Source organism: Pristiophorus japonicus, chromosome 12 (genome assembly GCF_044704955.1).
Source record: "Pristiophorus japonicus isolate sPriJap1 chromosome 12, sPriJap1.hap1, whole genome shotgun sequence".
Taxonomy (NCBI): Eukaryota; Metazoa; Chordata; class Chondrichthyes; family Pristiophoridae; genus Pristiophorus; species Pristiophorus japonicus.
In genome coordinates, this window is record NC_091988.1 from 128,016,486 (window position 1) to 128,033,630 (window position 17,145).

At 59.1% G+C, this 17,145-nt stretch overlaps 1 pseudogene; it reads right to left on the reverse strand.

Annotated features, from left to right (window-relative positions):
- Window positions 1–3,927: 3,927 nt before the first annotated feature.
- Window positions 3,928–17,145, reverse strand: part of LOC139276863 (zona pellucida sperm-binding protein 3-like) — a 45,640-nt pseudogene continuing 32,422 nt past the window's right edge.

Here is a 17,145-nt window from a genome sequence, read left to right on the forward strand (position 1 = left end):
ATTTTATGTGTGTGTCCATTTAAGCTTATGTGAGTTTTAAATATCCAGCAGGTGTCTAATGCCTAAGTCTATATATATATTTCTACTCTCTACAACAGTTGTTGTTCTTTTTTCCCCTCTCTCCAACTCTTTGTAAAAGTAATAATGATGTTGAATTTTCTGCTCTCCTCCTCTCCCTCTGGATGAATTGGAATAGTAGTAAGCCACTTCCTCCTCTTCCTGGCCTGCTTCACAGTGCTCAAAAAGGCCTTCCAGGCAGGAGCAACAGCAGGGAGCTCCTTCTCTCACTGCAGCACAGCTCCAAGTGAATAGGTCATGCCTCCAACAGCTCCACCATTGGTCCACAGAACTCTTTTTGGGAGGAAAGTAAAACATTAAATCGTGTCCCCCTTCCGATCTGGGGGACACACCAAACATTTTCAAGGCCATTTTTTTTGTGTTTTTTTTTTGCGTTTTTTTTGGGGCACTAAAATCATATATTTTTTCCCGCCAAGTTCCCCCTATAAAATGGGAGGGGGACACTAAAAACACCAGCAATTAAAACAAATTAAACTTTAAAACATAAAATCAGATTAAAATTTGGTTGCCGGGCGTGATGATGCACTCCAGTCCCTCCGGTGCCCACCTCTCGCGGAAGGCCGCGAGCGTACCGGTGGACACCGTATGCTCCATCTCCAAGGACACCCTGGCGCAGATGAACACGCGGAAGAGAGGCAGGCAGTCAGAACCCCTCGACCGCCCTCTACCTGGACCGGCTGATGGCACACTTGGCCGTGCCCAGGAGCAGTCCTACGAGGAGGCCCTCGGACCGACCCGCTCCCCTCCGCACAGGGTGCCCAAAGATCAGGAGTGTGGGACTGAAGTGCAGCCAGAATTTCAGGAGCAACCCCTTTAAATAATAAAACAGCGGCTGCAACCTCGTGCATTCGATAAAAACATGGAACACGGACTCTTCCAGACTGCAGAAATTGCAGGCGGCCTGTGAGTCCGTGAACCGGCGAAAAAATTTATTGCACGGCACTGCTCCGTGCACCACCCTCCAGGCCAACTCCCCGATAAATAGTGGGAGGACTCCAGCGTAGAGTGCCCTCCATCGGGGACCCCCACCTCCTCCGGACGTTAAGATGATATGCCATGGTGTGTCTGGACGGCAGGCGAGGATGGCAAAGTTGAGAGTGTGCAGGAGCAGCCCGTACAGGAAAGCCCTCCGCGCGAAACTGAAAGGCATGGAGGGGATTTCCCCGAGGCGGCTCAAGTTGTGAGGCGCCGGCTCCAGAGGGAGGTTCCGGGTTTGGCGCCGATGAGGAATTCCATCCGGACGGGGGTCAGTTCGGACGGGATCTCCCCACGGGCTTGAGCCTCCTCAATGCACCTAACGGAGTCAGGGCCCTGAGCTGTTTTTAGCGACTCGATGGCATCGGCCGTGCGGCGGATGTCGGCCGAATTTAGGCGCCGCGCCAGCGTGTCTGGCGCCATCCAGCCCGCTCCTCTGCCATTGAGCAGGTCCCTGACACTGGTCACCTCACAAGCCACAGCCCTCTCGTCCGACTGCCACCTAAAACCTCGGTCGTGCAGGTACGGATTCGCGAGCAGCGGCTCCTGCCGGATAGCCGCCACTCCAGCCGCTGGAGAGCTGCGCTTGGTGGAGACTTTGTTCCAGACCCTGGTGAGTTCCTTGTAAAAGACAGGCAGCTCCTGGACGGCGGCCCTGACGCCCCCCATGCTCACATACAGGAGCTGCGTGTCGTGGTTGAGGCCGTGCTGCTGGCGGAAGAAATACGTCGCCAGAGGACGCCACCTAGGAGGGGGCTTGACATAAAGGTATCGCTGCAGGGTCTGAAGACGGAAAGTTGTGAGCTGGGTGCTGACGCACACCCCAAGCAGGAGAATCAAGACCGCGGCAGTGACCCAGTGCTTTCTGTTGTTCCAGAAGAAGTCCACCAGCTTCTTCTGTATCTTGGTGACAAACGCAGGGGGAGGGGTAAAGTGACCAGCCGGTATCACAACATGGCGGTCACCAGCTGGTTTATGACTAGCGCTCGACCCCTGTAGGACAGCACTTGGAGCAGACCTGTCCAGCGCCCTAGGCTAGCGGTCACCTTGGCCTCCAGTTCTTGCCAGTTCGCCGGCTAGGCTTCCTCGTCGGGACGAAGATAGTCTCTCAGATAGAGGAGATGGGTTGTACTCTGAGCTCCTCCGGCAGGGAGTCCACCCGCCACTGACCCACCAGTAGTCCAGAACATTTCTCCCAGTTCATCCTGGCGGAGGATGCGGCCGAGTAAATTTCCTGGCACTCACGCATCCTCTGCAGGTCAGCGGGATCCTCTACCGCGTAAGCCGAGAGGGCGACCATTACGCCCGGCCCTTGCAGAGCCAGTCACATCAACCTCGTCCGCAGGAGGTGCAGGAAAGGCTCCACGCAGATGGCATATAACTGGCCGGACCTGGTGCATCCCTGGCGCACCCCTCTCCCAAAGCGAAGGGGCGCCATCAAGGACCCGTTAACCTTAATCAGACAATCCGCGGCAGCATACAAAAGTCAGATCCGGGTGACGAAATGCGTCCCGAACCCGAAAGCGTGCAGTGTCCCGAAAAGATAGTTGTGATCCACCCTGTCGAATGCCGTCTCTTGGTCGAGAGATAGGAAGGCGTCCGACAGACCAGCCTCCTGGGAATGATGGATGAGGTCCCGGACCAGATGGATGTTATCGTGGATTGTCCGGCCCGGGACCGTGTAGGACTGGTCGGGGTGGATCATGTGGTCCAGCACGGCGCCAAGGCGAGCAGACATCGCCCTGGCGAAGATTTTGTAGTCCGTGCTGAGGAGGGAGACAGGGCGGTAGTTCTTAAGGAGGCGGAGATCGCCCTTCTTAGGCAGCAGGATGATGACAGCCCTGCGCCAAGAGAGGGGCATCTCCCCGGTCGTCAGACTTTCCCCCAGGACCCGCGCGTAGTCGCCCCCCAGGACGTCCCACAACGCCCTGTGGAACTCCACGGTCAGCCCGTCCAGCGCCGGAGCTTTTCCCCTCGAGAGCCGGTCGAGGGCGCCGGTCAGCTCCGCCAGGCTTAGCGGAGCTTCTAGATTATCGGCGACCTCCGGGCTGACCTTCGGCAGGTCCTCCCACAAAACTCTACGCGCTTCCTCGCTGGACGGCTCCGGAGAGAACAGAGCCCCGTAATATTCACGGGCCCTGTTGTTGACGCCCTCCGGATCCGAGACGAGAGAGCCGTCGTCGGCCAGCAGCATCAAGAGCTGCTTACAGACACTCTGTCTTTTTTCCAGCGAGTAGAAGAAGGGGGAGCCTCGGGCCAGATCCCGCAGGAACCGGATCCGTGACCTCACGAACGCGCCTCGGGACCCGACGCACTGCAGGTCCTTCAGCGCGGCCTTCTTCGCTTCGTGCACCGTCCGCGGGGCCGGGTCCTCGACGACTTGACCGAGACGGGACTCCAGGTCGAGCACCTCTTTTTCTAGGCGCCCGACCCTGGCCGCCCGCCTCTTGGCCGACCCCCTCGCGTACTCTTGACAGAAGACGCAGACGTGAGCCTTGCCCACATCCCACCATAGCCTCAAGGAGGGGAAGCCCCCCTGCTTCCTTTTCCCGTCGTCCCAGAAACAACGGAACGAGTCCTGGAACCGCACGTCCTCCAGCAGCTGGTTGTTAAAATGCCAGTACGCGGACCCCGTCCTCGCGCGGAGCGAAGCGAGCTCCGCCCACATCAGGTGGTGGTCCGAAAACGGCACCGGCCGCATGGAGGCCGCCGGGACGCAGGAATTGTACGCCCGAGACACGTAAAGGCGGTCGACTCTGGACCATCCTACTCCAGGCCTCACCCAAGTAAAGGCGCTGGAGTCGGGATGGAGATTTCGCCAGACGTCCACCAAGTGGAAGGACCCGATCAGGTCCCTCAACTTCTCCATCGCCGTCATGTTCTGCGGGGCACCGGAGCGGTCCCTCGCTTCGAGGGTGCAGTTAAAATCTCCCTTGAAGACAATGCAATCGCCGACGTCGACGGAGCCAAGAAGAGCAGACATTTCTTTGAAGAAGCGCGCTTGCTGCGGGCCAGGCTGAGGGGCGTACACGTTCACAAGATGGAGCAGCACGTCCCCCAGGCGAACCGTGACGTGCAGTAAGCGGCCTGGCATGGGCTCCTTGACCCCGAAGATCTCCGGCTGAAAATGCAAGGTCAGCAAGATGGCCACCCCACAAGAGGTGGTAGTGAGGTGGCTCATGCGGACCTCTCCTTGCCATTCCAGGAGCCACGTGGCTTCGTCTCCCGGAATGGTGTGGGTTTCTTGCAGGAAGCACACCGCATATTTCCCCTCCCACAGGAGCGGAAAATTGTTAAATCTACGGTGTGCCTCTCTGCCGCCGTTGATGTTGAGGCTGGCTATGGTTATCTTCATGACAAAAGCATAGTGCAACCTCTACCTAACCTATTGTGGGGGGGGAGTGGAGTCGTTTGTTGACCTCCACTCCCACAGCAGTCCAGCGAGGAAACCTTTGAGCCGGCGCAGCTCAAGGCCTTGCGCCTTTGATAAGGGCCCGGCCGCGGCCATGGTTTTAGCGGCGGTGCGGACGGACGCGATGAGCAGCCCCGGCTCGGACCATCTTTCCTGGGCCAGGTGGGCTCGGTTACGGCGACCCTGGCTCTGGACCAAAAAGTCCCGGAGTTCCTTTACAGGAATGAGGGGGGACTCAGCGGTGGGCACGAGGAGATCCACCACCTCACTGGCGATGGACTCGAGATCTTCTCCCGAGTCCTCCACCGAGTCCCCGTCCCCCTCCGGGAGGTCGCCGCCAGCAGCCGGCCCATCGACCGCACGAGGTACGGCAAATGAACCGGCCGCTCCATCCGACCCTGGCTCTGCCCCGATCCCACCCCCAGGATCGTCGGCAGAGGAGTCCCCACTGGGCTCTTTTAAAAGTGGTGCTGGGTCAGGAAGCGACAGCGGAAGGGGTTCCTCCTCCGCCCCAGGAACCGGGGAACACGGAGAGACCTGGTCAAAGAAATGTTCCAGGTCCTCCAATTCCCTCAGCTCCAAAGTAGGGGGCGAGGGTTGGTATTCTTCCACCTCCCCACCGCCACCCCCCGGCCCAGAGTGTGGATGTATATTAAGATTTTTAAAATTTTCATTTTCTGCCGAGTCGTGCAAGTCCCGGGGGAAGTTGGTTAATAGCTGGGCGGGCTCAGATTCGGCCTTTTCGGCCCCGCCCGCCTCAGTCCCCGGGACGCTCGATCCGGCGGCAACGCATTCCTCCGCTGGTCCCACGCCCCCCACGACAGGCAGATCCCCCACGCCATCCCCGGGAGGCAGAGGCTGGGCAGCCTCGACTGCCCCACCCTCCCCGGGGACAGATTCCTCTCGCCTACGGCGCAGTTTGGGGCGCTGGTGGAGGATGCGGGACAGGCGGCGGGCACCGATTCCTCCGCGGAGGGATGTTGTTCCCCCTCCGCCTCATTGGAGCGGCGCCTCCTTTTGTTCCTGGGGGGGCGCAGAGGCAGGGAGACCCCCATGTCTGCCGAGGCCTCCCACTCCACTCCCCCCTTTTCCTTTTCTTGCCCGCGCCCGGGCCCCTCTGAGATGTTGGTTAAGGGCTCGGGCACGGGCTCAGGGCACCCCGCGCTCGCCAGTGACAGGGTTGGGCTGAGCGCGGTGATCAAATTGTCTGGCACACTGAGGGGACCCGCCTCGAGGTGTTTTGCCTTCCTCCGCGCCTTCTTTCCGGTCGAACGCTTTCCCTCCCCCCCGCCGGAGGCCGTGAATACAAAGGCCCCCGACGAATGCCCGCGCACCTACGGCTCCCGGTACACGGACGCAACTCGGGGGAGGGGTGGCGGCGGCGCCAGCCTTGGCCGCCTTCAGTGGTTTGGCGGCTTTTGAGGCGGGACAGTTCTTGCGAACGTGCCCCACCTCCCGACAGGCATGGCACCGCACGCCGTCCAACGTCCAGAAGACGCGGTAGGCAGTCCCCTCGTGCACCATATTAAATGATCCCTCTGTTTTCTCCTCCCGCGCCAGCCGGACAAAGAGCTGGCGGCGGAAGGAGAACACGTGACGCAGGCTGTTCTCCCTGAGGCCGAGCGGTATGGGGTTAATCCCTGACCTTACCTCCCCCAGTTGGTGTAGGTGAGGGAGGAGGAGCTCAGCGGGAACAAAGGGCGGGATGTTTGAAAGGATGACCCTCTGCGCGGTGGCCTCGAGAGAGAGAGAGAGAGAGAGTCCACCGGCATAAACGTCCCGCCCACCGTGAGCCCCTTTTCAAGGGCCAGGGACAAAGCCCGCTCCGACCCCAGGAAGAACACCGCCTTCCCAGATATCTTGGAGGCTGCGACAATGGCCGAGGGGCCGACTACCCCAGCCATCGCCCGCACGCACTCCTCGATGCTCACAGTATTGTGAGTGTAGCTCTTGACCCCGTGTTTTTTTGTGATTAATCTGAAAGATGGTAGGGCAGCAGGAGGCGCAGGAGGCGCCGTGGATGTGGACGCCGCCTGCCCATATGTCCTTGCTGGACCCGCCACTGGCGTGGATGGGGTCGCCATCACGAGGTCCCTTTTAGGGCTACACTCACCCCAAAGTCACAGGCCTTAATGGTCTTGAATGGCCTCGTTGGTATTTGAACAGAGGGAGCTCTGAAAGAGGCACACCTCTCCCCTAGTTGACGATTGGAGAGGGGCCTTCATCCCTCTGCTCAGTTGTCTTGTAATTGATTTCCAATTAGGAGAAAGGGGCTCTCAGAGAGAGAGGGGAGAGACAGAGTGAGTGAAAGATAAGGAGGGAGGGGGGTGGGAAAGAGGGAAGCTGTGAGGGCAGGTCTCCCCTCACAGTGATGGGTGGGTGCACCCCCCAGATGGTAAGCAAAAAACAAAGTCTTTGGGATGGTCTTCGGGTGGGGGGAGAAGATGTCTTCACCTGGGGCAGCTGGAGCCACCCAGGCACAGCATTCCCAATGATGTTAATTGGGGCCTCAATGAGTCTTCGGCCAGGTAGCTCCAGCTATCCCAGGCTAGGCAATGGGGGAGGGGTGCTTCAGTGGTGCGTTGGGCCTAGTTGTGGCCAAGACCCACATTCACACTTCCACATGCACACACCCCCCGCGATGTTCCAGCCCTCAAAATGGTCTTCTTTCCTCCCCCCACTGATACAACAAAGTCTTGAGGGATATGCATCAAAATACACCCACCTTTGGATGATGAAGTCTCTCCCTCCTTCCACACTGGATAGTTGTTGTTCTTTTTCCCCCTCTCTCCAACTCTTTGTAAAAGTAATAATGATGTTGAATTTTCTGCTCTCCTCCTCTCCTTCTGGATGAATTGGAATTGTAGTAAGCCCCTTCCTCCTCTTCCTGGGCTGCTTCACAGTGCTCACAAAGGCCTTCCAGGCAGGAGCAACAGCAGGGAGCTCCTTCTCTCACTGCAGCACAGCTCCAAGTGAATAGGTCACGCCTCCAACAGCTCCACCATTGGTCCACAGAACTCTTTTGGGAGGAAAGTAAAACATTAAATCATGAAAGCGTGTCCCTCCGATCTGGGGGGCACACCAAACATTTCCAAGGTCCTTTTTGTTTTGTTATTTCTTGCGTTTTTTTGTGTTTTTGTTTTTTTTTAAGTTTTTTTGGGCACTAAAATCATATTTTTTTCTACAAGTGCCCCCTATAAAAGGGGAGGAAGACACTAAAAACACCAGCAATTAAAACAAATTAAACTTTAAAACATAAAATCAAATTAAAAATTGGTTGCCGTGCGTGATGATGCACTCCAGTCCCTCCGGTGCCCACCTCTCGTGGAAGGCCGCGAGCGTACCGGTGGACACCGCGTGCTCCATTTCCAAGGACACCCTGGCGCGGATGTACGCATGGAAGAGAGGCAGGCAGTCAGGTTGAACGACCCCCTCGACCGCCCGCTGCCTGGACCGGCTGATGGCACCCTTGGCCGTGCCCAGGAGCAGTCCTACGAGGAGGTCCTCAGGCCTACCCGCTCCCCTCCGCACAGGGTGCCCAAAGATCAGGAGTGTGGGACTGAAGTGCAGCCAGAATTTCAGGAGCAGCCCCTTTTAATAATAAAACAGGGGCTGCAACCTCGTGCATTCAATAAAAACATGGAACATGGACTCTTCCAGACCGCAGAAATTGCAGGCGGCCTGGGAGCCCGTGAACCGGCTTAAAAATTTATTGCACGGCACTGCTCCGTGCACCACACTCCAGGCCAAGTCCCCTATAAATAGTGGGAGGAGTCCTGCATATAGTGCCCTCCATCGGGGACCCCCGCCTCCTCTGGACAGCAAGATGGTACGCCATGGTCTGTCCGGACGGCAGGCGAGGATGGCAAAGTTGAGAGTGTGCAGGAGCAGCCCATACAGGAAACCCCTCCGCGCGGAACTGAAAGGCACGGAGGGGATTTCCTCGAGGCGGCTCAAGTTGTGAGGCGCCGGCTCCCGAGGGAGCTTCTGGGCTTTGGCGCCGATGAGGAATTCCATCCGGACGCGGGTCAGTTCGGACGGGATTTCCCCACGTGCTTGAGCCTCCTCGACACACCTAACGGAGTCGGGGCCCAGAGCTGAATTTAGCAACTCGATGGCATCGGCCGCATGGCGGACGTTGGCGGAATTTAGGCACTGCGCCTGCATCTCTGGCGCCATCCAGTCCGCTCCTCCGCCATCGAGCAGGTCCCTAACCCTGGTCACCTCACCAGCCACAGCCCTCTCCTCCGACCGCCACCTAAAACCTCGGTCGTGGAGGTACGGATTCCCGAGCAGCGGCTCCTGCAGGATAGCCACTACTCCAGCCGGTGGAGAGCTGCGCTTGGTGGAGAATTTGTTCCAGACCCTGGTGAGTTCCTTGTAAAAGACAGGTAGCTCCTGGAAGGCGGTCCTGACGCCATCCAAGCTCACAAACAGGAGCTGCGTGTCGTAGTTGAGTCCGTGCTGCTGGCGGAAGAAATACGTCGCCAGCACACGCCACCTAGGAGGGGGCTCGACATAAAGGTATCTCTGCAGGGTCTGAAGACAGAAAGTCGCGAGCTGGGTGCTGACGCACACCAACGACTGACCGCCCTCCCCAAGCGGGAGACTCAAGACCGCGGCAGAGACCCAGTGCTTCCTGTTGTTCCAGAAGAAGTCCACCAGCTTCTTCTATATCTTGGCGACAAACGCAGGGGGAGGGGTCAAAGTGACCAGCCGGTACCACAACATGGCAGCCATCAGCTGGTTTATGACTAGCACTCGACCCCTGTAGGACAGCACTCAGAGCAGTCCTGTCCAGCGCCCTAGGCGAGCAGCGACCTTGGCCTCCAGCTCTTGACAGTTCGCCGGCCAGGCTTCCTCGTCGGGGCTAAGATAGACTCTCAGCTAGAGGAGATGGGTCGTGCTCCAAGCAAAAGACCTGAGCTCCTCCGGCAGGGAGTCCACCCACCACTGACCCACCAGGAGTCCAGAACATTTCTTCCAGTTGATCCTGGCAGAGGATGCGGCCGAATAAATCTCCTGGCACTCACGCATCCTCCGCAGGTCAGCGGGATCCTCTATCGCGAGGAGCACGTCATCGGCGTAAGCTGAGAGAATGACCTCCACGCCCGGCCCTTGCAGAGCCAGTCCCGTCAATCTCGTCCGCAGGAGGCGCAGGAAAGGCTCCACGCAGATGGCATATGACTGGCCGGACTTGGGGCATCCCTGGCGCACCCCTCTCCCAAAGTGAAGGGGCGCCGTCAAGGACCCATTAACCTTTATCATACACTCCGCGGCGGCGTACAAAAGTCGGATACGTGCGACGAAATGCGTCCCGAACCCGAAAGCGCGCAGAGTTCCGAACAGATAGTCGTGATCCACCCTATCGAGCGCCTTATCTTGGTCGAGAGATAGGAAGGCGACCGACAGACCAGCCTCCTGGGAGTGATGGAGAGGTCCCGGACCAGATGGATGTTATCGTGGATTGTCCGGCCCGGGACCGTGTAGGACTGGTCGGGGTGGATCATGTGGTCCGGCACGACGCCAAGGCGAGCAGACATCGCCCTGGTGAAGATTTTGTAGTCCGTGCTGAGGAGGGAGACCGGGCGCCAGTTCTTAAGGAGGCGGAGCTCACCCTGCTTAGGCAGCAGGATGATGACTGCCCTGCGCCAAGAGAGGGGCATCTCCCCGGTCGCCAGACTTTCCCCCTGGACCCGCGCGTAGTCGCCCCCCAGGACATACCAGAACGCCCTGTGGAACTCCACGGTCAGCCCGTCCAGCCCCGGGGCTTTTTCCCGCGATAGCTGGTCAAAGGCGCTAGTCAGCTCCGCCAGGCTTAGCGGAGCTTCCAGATTTTCGGCGCCCTCCGGGCAGACCTTCGGCAGGTCTTCCCACAATACTCTACGCGCTTCCTCGCTGGACGGCTCCGGAGAGGAAAGAGCCCCGTAATATTCACGGGCCCTGTTTTTGACACCCTCCGGATCCGAGACGAGAGAGCCGTCGTCGGCCAGCAGCGTCAAGAGCTGCTTACGGGCACTCTGTCTTTTTTCCAGCGAGTAGAAGAAGGGGGAGCCGCGGTCCAGATCCCGCAGGAACCGGATCCGCGACCTCACGAACGCGCCTCGGGACCCGACGATCTGCAGGTCCTTCAACGCGGCCTTCTTCGCTTTCTTTGTTATTAGTCTGAAAGTTGGCAGGGCAGCAGGAGGCACAGGAGGCGCCGTGGATGTGGACGCCGACTGCGCATATGTCTTTGCTGGCCCTGCCACCGGCGTGGATGGGGTCGCCATCACGGGGTCCCTTTAAGGGCTACACCCACCCCAAAGTCACAGGCCTCAATGGTCTTAAATGGCCTCGTTGGTGTTTGAACAGAGGGAGCTCTAAAAGAGGCACACCTCTCCCCTAGTTGACAATTGGGCAGGGGCCTTGCTCTCTCTGCTCAGTTGTCTTAATTGGTTTTCCAATTAGGAGGAAAGGGACTCTCAGAGAGAGAGGGGAGAGACAGAGAGGGAGAAAGAGGGCAGGGGGTGGGAAAGAGGGAAGCTGTGAGGGCAGGTCTCCCCTCACAGCGATGGGTGGGTGTTTTTCTTGGGGTGCACTCCCCAGATGATGGAAAAACAAACATAGTCTTTGTAGATGGTCTTCGGGTGGGGAGAGAAGATGTCTTCACCTGGGACAGCTGGAGCCACCCAGGCACACACTCCCAACGATGTTAAATAGGTGATTAATAGTTCTTCAGCCAGGTAGCTCCAGCTATCCCAGGCTAGGCAATGGGGAAGGGGTGCTACAGTGGTGTGTGGGGCCTAGCTGTAAGCAAGACCCCCACACACACTTCCACACACACACACCCCCTGCGATGTTCCGGCCCTCTAGCAAGTCTTCTTTCCTCCCCCCACCGATACAACAAAGTCTTTAGGGGAATGCACCAAAACACACCCACCTTTGGTTGATGAAGTTTCTCCCTCCTTCCACACTGGATAGTTGTTCTTTTTTCCCCCTCTCTCCAACTCTTTGTAGCAGTATTAAAAGTTGTTGAATTTTCTGCTCTCCTCCTCTCCCTCTGGATGAATTGGAATTGTAGTAAGCCCCTTCCTCCTCTTCCTGGGCTGTTTCACAGTGCTCTCAAAGGCTTTCCAGGCAGGAGCAACAGCAGGGAGTTCCTTCTCTCACCACAGCACAGCTCCAAATGATCAGGCCACGCCTCCAAAGCTCCACCATTGGTCCACAGAACTCTTTTGGGAGGAAATTAAAACATTAATCCTTAAATCGTGTCCCCCCGATCTGGGGGGCACACAAAATATTTACAAGGCCCTTTTTTTTTGTTTTTTTTTGATATTATTTTTGTGTTTTTTTGGGCTCTAATATCATTTTTTTTTCCTCCAAGTGCCCCCTATAAAAGGGGAGGGGGACACTAAAAACACCGGCAATTAAAACAAATTAAACTTTAAATCATAAAATCAGAATTAAAATTTGGTTGCTAGGCGTGATGATGCACTCCAGTCCCTCCGGTGCCCACCTCTCGCGGAAGGCCGTGAGCGTACCGGTGGACACCGCGTGCTCCATCTCCAAGGACACCCTGGCACGGATGTACGCGCGGAAGAGAGGCAGGCAGTCAGGTTGAACGACCCGCTCGACCGCCCGCTGCCTGGACCGGCAGAATGGCACCCTTGGCCGTGCCCAGGAGCAGTCCTACGAGGAGGCCCTCGGAGCTACCCGCTCCCCTCCGCACAGGGTGCCCAAAGATCAGGAGTGTGGGACTGAAGTGCAGCCAGAATTTCAGGAGCAGCCCCTTTAAATAATAAAACAGGGGCTGCAACCTCGTGCATTCAATAAAAACATGGAACACGGACTCTTCCAGACCGCAGAAATTGCAGGCGGCCTGGGAGCCCGTGAACCGGCTTAAAAATTTATTGCACGGCACTGCTCCGTGCACCACCCTCCAGGCCAAGTCCCCTATAAATAGTGGGAGGACCCCCGCGTAGAGTGCCCTCCATCGGGGACCCCCGCCTCCTCCGGACGGCAAGATGGTATGCCATAGCGTGCCTGGATGGCAGGCGAGGATGGCAAAGTTGAGAGTGTGCAGGAGCAGCCCATACAGGAAATCCCTCCGCGCGGAACTGAAAGGCACGGAGGGGATTTCCTCGAGGCGGCTCAAGTTGTGAGACGCCGGCTCCCAAGGGAGATTCCGGGGTTTGGCGCCAATGAGGAATTCCGACCGGACGGGGGTCAGTTCAGACGGGATCTCCCCACGTGCTTGAGCCTCCTCGACACACCGAATGGAGTCGGGGCCCAGAACTGTTTTTAGCGACTCGATGGCATCGGCTGCACGGCGGACGTTGGTGGAATTTAGGCGCCGCGCCAGCGTGTCTGGCGCCATCCAGCCCGCTCCTCTGCCATCGAGCAGGTCCCTGGCCCTGGTCACCTCACCAGCCACAGCCCTCTCATCCGACCGCCACCTAAAACCTCGGTCGTGGAGGTACGGATTCCCGAGCAGCGGCTCCTGCAGGACAGCCGCCACTCCAGCCGGTGGAGAGCTGCGTTTGGTGGAGAATTTGTTCCAGACCCTGGTGAGTTCCTTGTAAAAGGCAGTCAGGTCCTGGAAGGCGGTCCTGACGCCCCCAAGCTCACAAACAGGAGCTGCGTGTCGTAATTGAGGCCGTCCTGCTGGCGGAAGAAATACGTTGCCAGAGCACGCCAGCTAGGAGGGGGCTCGACGTAAAGTTATCTCTGCAGGGTCTGAAGACGGAAAGTCGCGAGCTGGGTGCTGACGCACACCAACGACTGACCGCCCTCCCCAAGCGGGAGACTCAAGACCGCGGCAGAGACCCAGTGCTTCCTGTTGTTCCAGAAGAAGTCCACCAGCTTCTTCTCTATCTTGGTGACAAACGCAGGGGGAGGGGTCAAAGTGACCAGCCGATACCGCAACATGGCTGCCACCAGCTGGTTTATGACTAGCACTCGACCCCTGTAGGACAGCACTCCGAGCAGTCCTGTCCAGCGCCCTAGGCGAGCGGCGACCTTGGCCTCCAGCTCTTGCCAGTTCGCCGGCCAGGCTTCCTCGTCGGGGCTAAGGTAGACTCACAGATAGAGGAGATGGGTCGTGCTCCAAGCAAAAGGCCTGAGCTCCTCCGGCAGGGAGTCCACCCGCCACTGACCCACCAGGAGTCCGGAACATTTCTCCCAGTTGATCCTGGCAGAGGATGCGGCCGAATAAATCTCCTGGCACTCACGCATCCTCCGCAGGTCAGCGGGATCCTCTACCGCGAGGAGCACGTCATCGGCGTAAGCCGAGAGGACGACCTCCACGCCCGGCCCTTGCAGAGCCAGTCCCGTCAACCTCGTCCGCAGGAGGCGCAGGAAAGGCTCCACGCAGATGGCATATAACTGGCCGGACATGGGGCATCCCTGGCGCACCCCTCTCCCAAAGTGAAGGGGCGCCGTCAAGGACCCGTTAACCTTTATCAGACACTCCGCGGCGGTGTACAAAAGTCGGATACGTGCGACGAAATGCGTCCCGAACCCGAAAGCGCACAGAGTTCCGAACAGATAGTCGTGATCCACCCTGTCGAGCGCCTTCTCTTGGTCGAGAGATAGGAAGGCGACCGACAGACCAGCCTCCTGGGAATGATGGATGAGGTCCCGGACCACATGGATGTTATCGTGGATTGTCCGGCCCGGGACCGTGTAGGACTGGTCGGGGTGGATCATGTGGTCCAGCACGTCGCCAAGGCGAGCAGACATCGCCCTGGCGAAGATTTTGTAGACCGTGCTGAGGAGGGAGACCGGGCGCCAGTTCTTAAGGAGGCGGAGATCACCCTTCTTAGGCAGCAGGACGATGACTGCCCTGCGCCAAGAGAGGGGCATCTCCCCGGTCGGCAGACTTTCCCCCAGCACCCGCGCGTAGTCGCCCCCCAGGACATCCCAGAACGCCCTGTGGAACTCCACGGTCAGCCCGTTCAGCCCCGGGGCTTTTTCCCTCGATAGCTGGTCGAGGGCGCCAGTCAGCTCCGCCAGGCTTAGCGGAGCTTCCAGATTTTTGGCGCCCTCCGGGCCGACCTTCGGCAGGTCCTCCTACAAAACTCTACGCGCTTCCTCGCTGGACGGCTCCGGAGAGAACAGAGCCCCGTAATATTCATGGGCCATGTTGTTGACGCCCTCCGGATCCAAGACAAGAGAGCCGTCGTCGGCCAACAGCGTCAAGAGCTGCTTACGGACACTCTGTCTTTTTTCCAGCGAGTAGAAGAAGGGGGAGCCGCGGTCTAGATCCCGCAGGAACCGTATCCGCGACCTCACGAACGCGCCTCGGGATCTGATGAGCTGCAGGTCCTTCAGCGCGGCCTTCTTCGCTTCGTACACCATCCACAGGGCCGGGTCCTGGACGACTTGACTGAGATGGGACTCCAGGTCGAGCACCTCTTTTTCTAGGCGCCCGACCCTGGCCGCCCGCCTCTTGGTCGACCCCCTCGCGTACTATTGACAGAAGACGTGGACGTGAGCCTTGCCCACGTCCCACCATAGCCTCAAGGAGGGGAAGCCCCCCTGCTTCCTTCTGTAGGCGGCGCAGAAACGATGGAACGAGTCCTGGAACCGCACGTCCTCCAGCAGCTGGTTGTTAAAATGCCAGTACGCGGACCCCGTCCTCGCGTGGAGCGAAGCGAGCTCCGCCCACACCAGGTGGTGGTCCAAACATGGCACCGGCCGCATGGAGGCCGCCGGGTCGCAGGAAACGTACGCCCGAGACACGTAAAGTCCATCCTACTCCAGGCCTCACCCAAGTAAAGGCGCTGAAGTCGGGGTGGAGATTTCGCCAGACGTCCACCATGTCGAAGGACCCGACCAAGTCCCTCAACTTCTCCATCGCCGTCATGCTCTGCGGGGCACCGGAGCGGTCCTTCGCCTCGAGGGTGCAGTTAAAATCTCCACCGAGGACAATGCAGTCGCCGACGTCGACGGAGCCAAGAAGAGCGGACACTTCTTCGAAGAAGCGCGTTTGCTGCAGGCCGGGCTGAGGGGCGTAAACGTTGACGAGATGGAGCAGCACGTCCCCCAGGCAAACCGTGACGTGCAGCAAGCGGCCTGGCACGGGCTCCTTGACCCCCAAGATCTCCGGCTGAAAATGCGGGGCCAAGAAGATGGCCACCCCACAAGAAGTGGTAGTGAGGTGGCTCATGCGGACCTCTCCTTGCCATTCCAGGAGCCACGTGGCTTCGTCTCCCGGAACGGTGTGGGTTTCTTGCAGGAAGCACACCGCATATTTCCCCCCCGCAGGAGCGAAAAATTGTTAAATCTACGGCGTGCCCCTCTGCCGCCGTTGATGTTGTGGCTGGCTATGGTTATCTTCATGACTAGAGCATAGTGCAACCTCTACCTAACCTATTGTGGGGGGGGAGTGGAGTCGTTTGTTGATCTCCACTCCCACAGCAGCCCAGTGAGGAACCTTTGAGCCGGCGCAGCTCAAGGGCTTGCGCTTTTGATAAGTGCCCGCCCGCGGCCATGGTTTTAGCGGTGGCGCGGACGGACGCGACGGGCAGCTCCGGCTCGGACCATCTTTCCAGGGTCAGATGGGCTCGGTTGCAGCGACCCTGGCTCTGGACCAAAAAGTCCCGGAGTTCCTTTGCAAGAATGAGGGGGGACTCAACGGCGGGCACGAGGAGATCCACCGCCTCACTGGTGATGGACTCGAGATCTTCTCCCGCGTCCCCAACCGAGACCCTGTCCCCCTCCGGGAGGTCGCCGCCAGCAGCCGGCCCGTCGACTGCAACGAGGTACGGCAAACGGCCCGGCCGCTCCATCCGACCCTGGCTCTGCCCCGATCCCACCCCCAGGATCGTCGGCAGAGGAGTCCCCACTGGGCTCTTTTAAAAGCGGTGCTGGGTCAGGAAGCGACAGCAGAAGGGGTTCCTCCTCCGCCCCAGGAGCCGGGGAAGGCGGAGAGACCTGGTCAAAGAAATGTTCCAGGTCCTCCAAGTACCCCAGCTCCAAAGTAGGGGGCGAGGGTTGTTGTTCTTCCCCCTCCCCGCCGCCACTCCCCGGCCCAGCGTGTACAGAATCATTAAAATTGTTAACATATTTTGTTTCTTCCGGGCCGAGCGGCTCCCGGGGGAAGTTGGTTAATAGCTGGGCGGGCTCAGGTTTGGCCTTTTCGGCCCCGCCTGCCTCAGTCCCTGGGACACTTGACCCAGCGGCTTCGCATTCCTCCGCTGGCCCCACGCCCCCCACGACAGGCAGATCTTCCACGCCATCCCCGGGAGGCAGAGGCTGGGCAGCCTCAACTGTCTCACCCTCCCCGGGGACAGACTCCTCTCACCTACAGCGCAGTTTGGGGGCGCTGGTGGGGGACGCGGGACACGCGGCGGGCACCGACTCCTCCGCGGAGGGATGTTGTTCCCCCTCCGCCTCATTGGAGCGCCGCCTCCTTTTGTTGCTGGGGGGCACGGAGGCAGGGAGACCTCCATGTCTGCTGAGGCCTCCCGCTCCACACCCCCGTTTTTCTTACCTTGCCCGCGCCCGAGCCCCTCTGTGATATTGGTCAAGGGCTTGGGCAAGGGCTCAGGGCTCCCCGCGCTCGCCGGTGACAGGGTTGGTCTGAGCGCAGGGATCAAATTGTCTGGCGCACTGAGAGGACCCGCCTCGAGATGTTTCGCCTTCCTCCGCGCCTTCCTTCCGATCAGACGCTCTCCCTCCCCCGCACCGGAGGC